The 6,599-nt window shown below is 45.9% G+C and overlaps 1 long non-coding RNA gene across 1 annotated transcript; it reads left to right on the top strand.

The window, feature by feature from the left end:
- The first annotated feature begins 3,069 nt into the window (after positions 1–3,069).
- LOC108449514 lies at positions 3,070–4,014 on the top strand. Its single transcript, XR_001865676.1, has 2 exons — positions 3,070–3,664; positions 3,784–4,014. It is a non-coding gene; the product is annotated as an uncharacterized LOC108449514 (long non-coding RNA).
- The last annotated feature ends 2,585 nt before the right edge of the window (positions 4,015–6,599 follow it).

Raw genomic sequence — 6,599 nt, forward strand, 5'->3', positions numbered from 1 at the left:
GCACGCGGCTCTCGGGGCAGCTGCTTACAACAATGGGACCTCTATTCCTTCTGGCCCAGGCAAGGAAACAGAAGCATGGTGAAAACATAAGCTACTCAGACAAGATTAAATGCAAACCATGTAGTGATGAATCTCACAAGGAGCATTTAGGTTTCTGTTCTCAGGTCTGTGCCCTACTGCCTCAAGTAGATGCCTCTCTGGGACTCCGGAGCTCACCTCCACCTCTGTCTCCATTTCTGTTTTCATCGTCCCCGGGACAGACATGGAAATGCTGGAGTCCTATTTGAGCTCAGCTAGCAGAAATCCCTTTGTAAATCTGTGAGCAGATTTGCAACTGAATGCAAAGACAACATTTCCACCACTACTGTCATAAAAAAGTCTCCTGGACAGACCCCAGTGTAGATCACAGAGCTCTGCCAGTTCATACCATCCAACTGTCAGTGCTTTCTTCTACATGAGAAGACAAAGATATTTTCACAAATAATCAGAGGGGCAGGAGGAAAAATTCCCACCAAGGTAGAAATTTTCAGAGTATTTCATATTCCTGCTTTTGTGCAGAAATAATTAACAAGCAAATACCTGTTGTATGCCTGATCCTGGAAAATTCTGTCCCAAATCAGCACAGCACTGTGATTAACTGAATGGGTTGCACTGCATAGTCTGTCTTGTAACAGTTGGAAGAACAGTCTTTTCCCTTGATAATGCCTGAGTGTCAGGTTCAGAGAGCCGGTGTAGATTTGGTGGCCATGCCTTCTCCCCTGACTGAGATTAGCCACCATCTGGTAGTGCTTCAGAGAAGAACCTTTCCCCATTGTCACTTCCTTTGTCTGATGGTCTGTAACATCTGACCTCTGCTTCACAGGTCGTGGCCTTCACCTCCTTTCTTTCCAACAGGAATAACGACAGCAGGTTTAAGTTTATATGATACCTCTGGTAAGTGCTACTTCTGAGCACTGGGCTTTTGCAGCACTCCTTTCTTTGATGCTAAAGTTTCTGTTTTGACCTCAGTGCAACATTAAATCAGTCTGCCCTATCTGCCACCAATCTGGCTTCTTGGTTTGCAGGGATCTGTACTCCTCTTTCTCTCTTCTGACTCATGGTCTGTGGAGAGCTTGTAAGGTGTGTGCCAGTTGTCTTTGCAAAGGTAAACATTTTTTTTTTCTTTTCCCATAATCAGAGCCCTAAAATATTTCTCTCATTCAATTATATACCTCTTATTCTTGTTCCATGAGTAAAGGTCCACCAACTATCAAAGCAAGAGATAATCTCGCCCCAAAGTGCTTCCTCTCTGATGTCAAACAGGGGACATCTTACATTTTTCTTTATTAAAGGACTGAATTCCATGGCAAGACTCCCATGAGCTACTGTGAGAACAAGATTTCATGTTAAGTGATCTCCTTAAATTCATGGAGAATGTTCTGGCAAGACAACCCTAAATTCCTGTATATTGAATCCTGTGCCACAGCACTGACAAGAAGGGCACTGAGGGCTTCAGTGGTAAAAGGACACATCATAGTCTTCCAGTGTCACTCTTCTACTGTGGAGTGTCTTCCCATTCCCATTTCCTAGACTGAGAGATTCAGGCTGACAAGGAAGTGAATTTAGATTCCATATAAATGACAAACTTGTCAGCCTTGGAGGCAAACATTTAGCCACACAAGAGAGGTTTAGACATGGAAACAGAAATACAAATGTTTCTTGCATGAACCTGCCAATTCCTGGCTTGGGATGTAAGCTCCCTCTGTACAATAGCACTTTTAATTTCCCTGAATGTTCAGGCACATGTTTTTGAAGAATTTGGACAAATGCTGGTGCTCTGCTCTCCTGGAGACCAGTTCAGGTCAGATACCTGATTACTTACTGAATGCATGGGCAGGTTGGTGATGCACCTGGTAGTATCCTGGGAACCAGACTGTGTGAGTCCCACAGCCAGTCCCTGCCGCTGCCTGGGTTCACAGAACAAAAGCAATCTTTGGTTCACAAGCTCTGCTAACACGTGGCTTCACAGCATGACCAGCAGCAAGGACGTGATTGTACAGGGGCAGCTGAACCATCTGAAGCCCTCACTCTGGGAAGAGGCAAGGAAGGATAGGTGAGAGCAACCATCCCCATGTCACCCTGGGAACAAGGCACAGGCTCAGCCAGACCTGCCTCTGTCCATGATGGAACAGGGACCCTCAGGCACCCCCTCTGTACCTCTGTGTCTGATTGTGCCCCAGGGCACCTCTTCCCTGGCTCTCCAAGGTGTGGTTTGCTGTCATGTTTTCAGGCAAATGCAGATATTGGTGTGCAGTTCCTGGCTGGGGAAGGAGGGAAACTCCTGAGGTACAATTCACCTCAAAGATGCATTTCAGACATAGGGCCAGACAGTGCCATCACTGTGATCAGGGGCTGCTTCGGGTGCAGTTTCATTTGTAGGTGCTTTTGAGCCTGGTTCCTCTGACAGAGCCATGGAAGTGCCATACAGGCAATATAAAAAGGGCTTGTCACCACTGCTGTTTATCAACAAAGGCCTGGAGTGACAGGACAAGGGGGAAGGGCTTCACACTGACAGAGAGCAGGTTTAGATTGGATATGAGGAAGAAATTCTCCCCATGAGGATGGGGAGGCCCTGGCACAGGTTGCCCAGAGAAGCTGTGGCTGCCCCATCCCTGGAAGTGTCCAAGGCCAGGTTGGATGGGGCTCAGAGCAAGCTGGGATAGTGGAAGGTGTCCCTGCTCATGGCAGGGGGTTGGAATGAGTGATCTTTAAGATCCTTTCCAGATCAAACCATTCTATAATTCTCTTGGAAGATCTTTTGCATCTCGTTCCCCACTTTCTCATTACTAGGAGCTGGGCTGGAATGCTGCTGCTTTGGCTGGGAGGGGTGAATCTCTTACAGGCATTCTTTTATATATTGGAAAATATCTACCAAATAATTACTGAAGCTGCTTTTAAAATTTTTAAAGTCTTAAAATAAGACTCTTTCCAGTCATTTTAATGGCCATGCAATTAAGTTTTGGAGGACAAGAGAAAAGAAAATAACGACTATGGTTCTGTGCTGGGTGTTTTGAAAGAAGACCACTAGGCTTCATCCCTGGCAGTGTTCAACGCCAGGCTGGATGGGGCTCTGAGCAACCTGAGATAGTGGAAGGTGTCCCTGCAGCGGGGTTGGAACTGGGTGGTCTTTAAGGACCTTTCCCACCCAGGCCATTCCGTGATCTCAAGGTTTTCCAAACTCTTCCAGCAGGCCTCGGGCGCAGCTGCTGACGGTGCCGGCAGGGGGCCGGGGCGGGGCGCGGCGGCGGGGGGGCCGCCCCACATCCCAAAGCGCTGCAGTCGGCGCTGGCACCTGGCTGCTGCTCGAGCAACAACAAAAAAATCAACAGCCCGTGGCTGAGGCTTTTAAAAAGGAAAGTTTTCTATGTTCTTTTTTCCATCAGGTTTTGCTCCTTCTCTTCTTTCACTTACCTGTTGAAGCTTGAGCTGCTGGGATGGATTCTCCTCTGCAACCAGCCTCCACTCGGCAGAAGAAGCCAGCATAAAATACCTTGCCTTTCCTGGAGGGCTCCTCTCTGGACTAGGAGAACCTCAACAGAAAATGAAGCCCGTGGCTTACGGCTTCTTTAGCCTGATGTCTCAGAGTAATGGCCAACACAGACATGCAGAACTGCTGGAACTGTGTGTAAGTAACACAAGGCTTGCAAATATTTGCTTGTCATCATTCCTAGGGGAAGCCCACTTAAGAATAATTATGTACATTGTACTCAAGATGCCTTTTTTTTTTTTTTTTTTCTTTGCCAGACTGGATAATGAGACATTTTCTCTGCACATCCAAGGAAAGTACATGATGTGATTCTTGGACTCAATGGTCTTGATGCGTTCCTTCCAAGTCAGCATACTCTGTGATTCTAAGAACCTGCAAAACCTAGGGGAAGATATTCCAGGGCATCTCTCTTTGGATTTGGCATTGACTGTAGCCTTCAGAAGTTAACCACACAGCTAATAAAAGAATGTGCAGTAATTCATTTTTAATGATCGTTTCCTGGGTGTGGCAAGTGGTTTTGTCGCTTTAAATTCTTATGCAAATAAAATCAGGCTAATCTTCTTAAATAGGTAGCTGTAGCTGTGTCAGCCTATTCCGAGCTGGCAGGAGAGCTGCATAATACTTGGAATTCTCTAAATTGTTCATGTCAGTGGGATATCAACTATCAGCACAATAATAATGATAATAGGCATGTGTTTGCTTGCAAAGACGTTATTGCATAATTAAGGGCCTCATTAAGGGTTTTCAGTACCTCAGAAGAATGCCCTAACTTTCTGGTTGTTTTCATCCTATTAATACCAACATCACACAAGCCACTCCCCAAGCGACTTGTTGTTTTAATCACTGGTTAGCTGGGAAATTCAGATGCAGCAACATACCTGAAATGAATTAACAGTGCAATTATGACCGAAGTGCTTTCATTAACAGGGAAGAATGCCTGCTTGTGAGACTGCCATCCCTTCGAAGTGATGCTCTCTCATTCTGGCTTTCTTGGATCGTGCAACCATGCTCCTAATATGATTCCAGTCATCCCACATAAGTGGCATGGGAACAGTACTTGCTAAATGTAAACCTTCTAGTATTTTCAATTCCACTAAAAAAAGTGAATATTCCCGACCCCTCCCCCCCCGCCCCTGCCCCCTCCGCCACCCCCTCCCGGGAACACAGGAAACCAAATGACATTGCTGTGCCACCCAGGAAAGGTCACCCACATCCAAAAATCCAGGGCATCGCAACCATAAGCATCCTGCAGGCTGACAAGTTCCAGGGAGCATCCATATCCCAGTCCTCATCACAAGGTGCTCCATCACCCAAAACAATCTGAAAACCTGCTGCAGCATACGGAAGAACCAAGAGAGAGGAACAGCACAGCCAGAATTCCAAATTGCACACTTACAAGGATTCTATTAGGTGGAGATGTCCGGACCACAGAGCATGAAGGATGCTGAGAGCTCTGAGGATGCCTTGTGATGGAGGCTCTGCACAGGGGCACAAAGTGGCAGCAATCACTATCAGAGGCAGGCCTGAGACCTGCAAGTTTGGGCCTACAATTCCACCTGTGGACCTAAAGCCTGGGTCATTAGCATTTCTTAAGATGGCAGTAGATAATCTAGGAAGCCAACCACAATCCACACTGTGAAGCAAGGGAAACAAAAACAACACAATCGTCCCTGCCAATATGACCTGGGGCAAAATTCCTTCCTGACCCTAGATCTGGCGATTGGTTTAACCCAAGTATGTGAACCACACCTGCCCACAGGTACTTGAGAAATTTTCCAATACCACTACAAGCATAAGCATGCTTGTCCAGCCTCCTTTTTTTTCAGCCAGGGCAGCACCGGTACTTCAAAAGTGAAATTAAACTTTATGATGTGGGTGATAAATCATAGGAGTTGTGAAGACTGTTTCTTCCTAGTCCTCAGGCAGCCAGCCAAGCATGAAGTCTGTGACAGGCATTAGATAAATACAGTACAGAAAATGGCATCTGAGTCACCTTCAAACTCCTTTTGCTCATCCTCATTACAGCATTGAGAATAACAACACATAAACCCCAGCACCAACTTCAGCTTTGTAGGAGAAAGCAACTCCAATGGCACAAAATCCTCAAAAGAGTCTTTAGCACAAATACCGGTAAAAAAACTTCAACCACACAAATATTTCTGGTAATAAATTTTCAACCATCCTTTCTCAGGTAGCTGCCTTCAGGACTTCTTAACTGCTGTGATGAGCTTTACTGCCTCAGACACATTAGGCACAGATTTTCTGTCCACTCATATGCAGTGCAAACAGCAGCATTGTGTTCACTCCATATTCCAGCACGAGTGTGTGAAAAAGCAGCATAATCACAGGCAGCTGAAGTTCCTCCCATCCAGTCAGTTCCTCACTCATGTCTTCAGGATCCAACAGACAGATCCTTCCACAGAGGGAACAGACCTGGGGTATCTCTACTTCAGAGTTTTTCTGCTCCACCAGCATCTCTGAACTGATTGCAGATAGGGCCAGATTCTCTTCCCTTTGAAGTGAAGAGCAAAACTGCTTTTGTCTTTTGCTTCTGAACAGGCTCAGTCCCCATGAAGTCTGTGGGATGGAGGCTCCTAAAAGTCCGAGTGCTGTGTGAAATTTGTACATCAGTTCCAAGGTCAGGTGGCTGCTTTTGAAAGTTTGTGTGCTCTGCTCCTCAGTTAAGGCTCTGTGACTGTTGGCAGTTCAGGGGACAGACAAAGTGTAGCTCATTTACACCTTTGTTCGTTGTCCTTCTCACCCTGAACTTGACAAAGACTCATCACCACCATAACCGCGTAGTAATTACTACAGGTGTTGTACCACCAGCTCTCAACTTGAAACACAGCCATTACTGTAAATGATAACAACAACAACCTTATATCTGAAGGTTGTGCATAAATATCAGCCTACCTGTGCTTTTACCACTCCTGCTGTGGAATGGAAGGCAGCTCCCTTTTTCCTCTGAAATTAGAATGGCTCCATGGATGTTAGCATAAAACAGTGCAAAGCAGACAAGACAATCACAGCACTTTGTGAAAATTGGAAGGTCTGTGTTCTGCATTTTAACTCT

Source organism: Corvus brachyrhynchos, unplaced genomic scaffold, assembly GCF_000691975.1.
Source record: "Corvus brachyrhynchos isolate BGI_N302 unplaced genomic scaffold, ASM69197v1 scaffold209, whole genome shotgun sequence".
NCBI lineage: Eukaryota > Metazoa > Chordata > Aves > Passeriformes > Corvidae > Corvus > Corvus brachyrhynchos.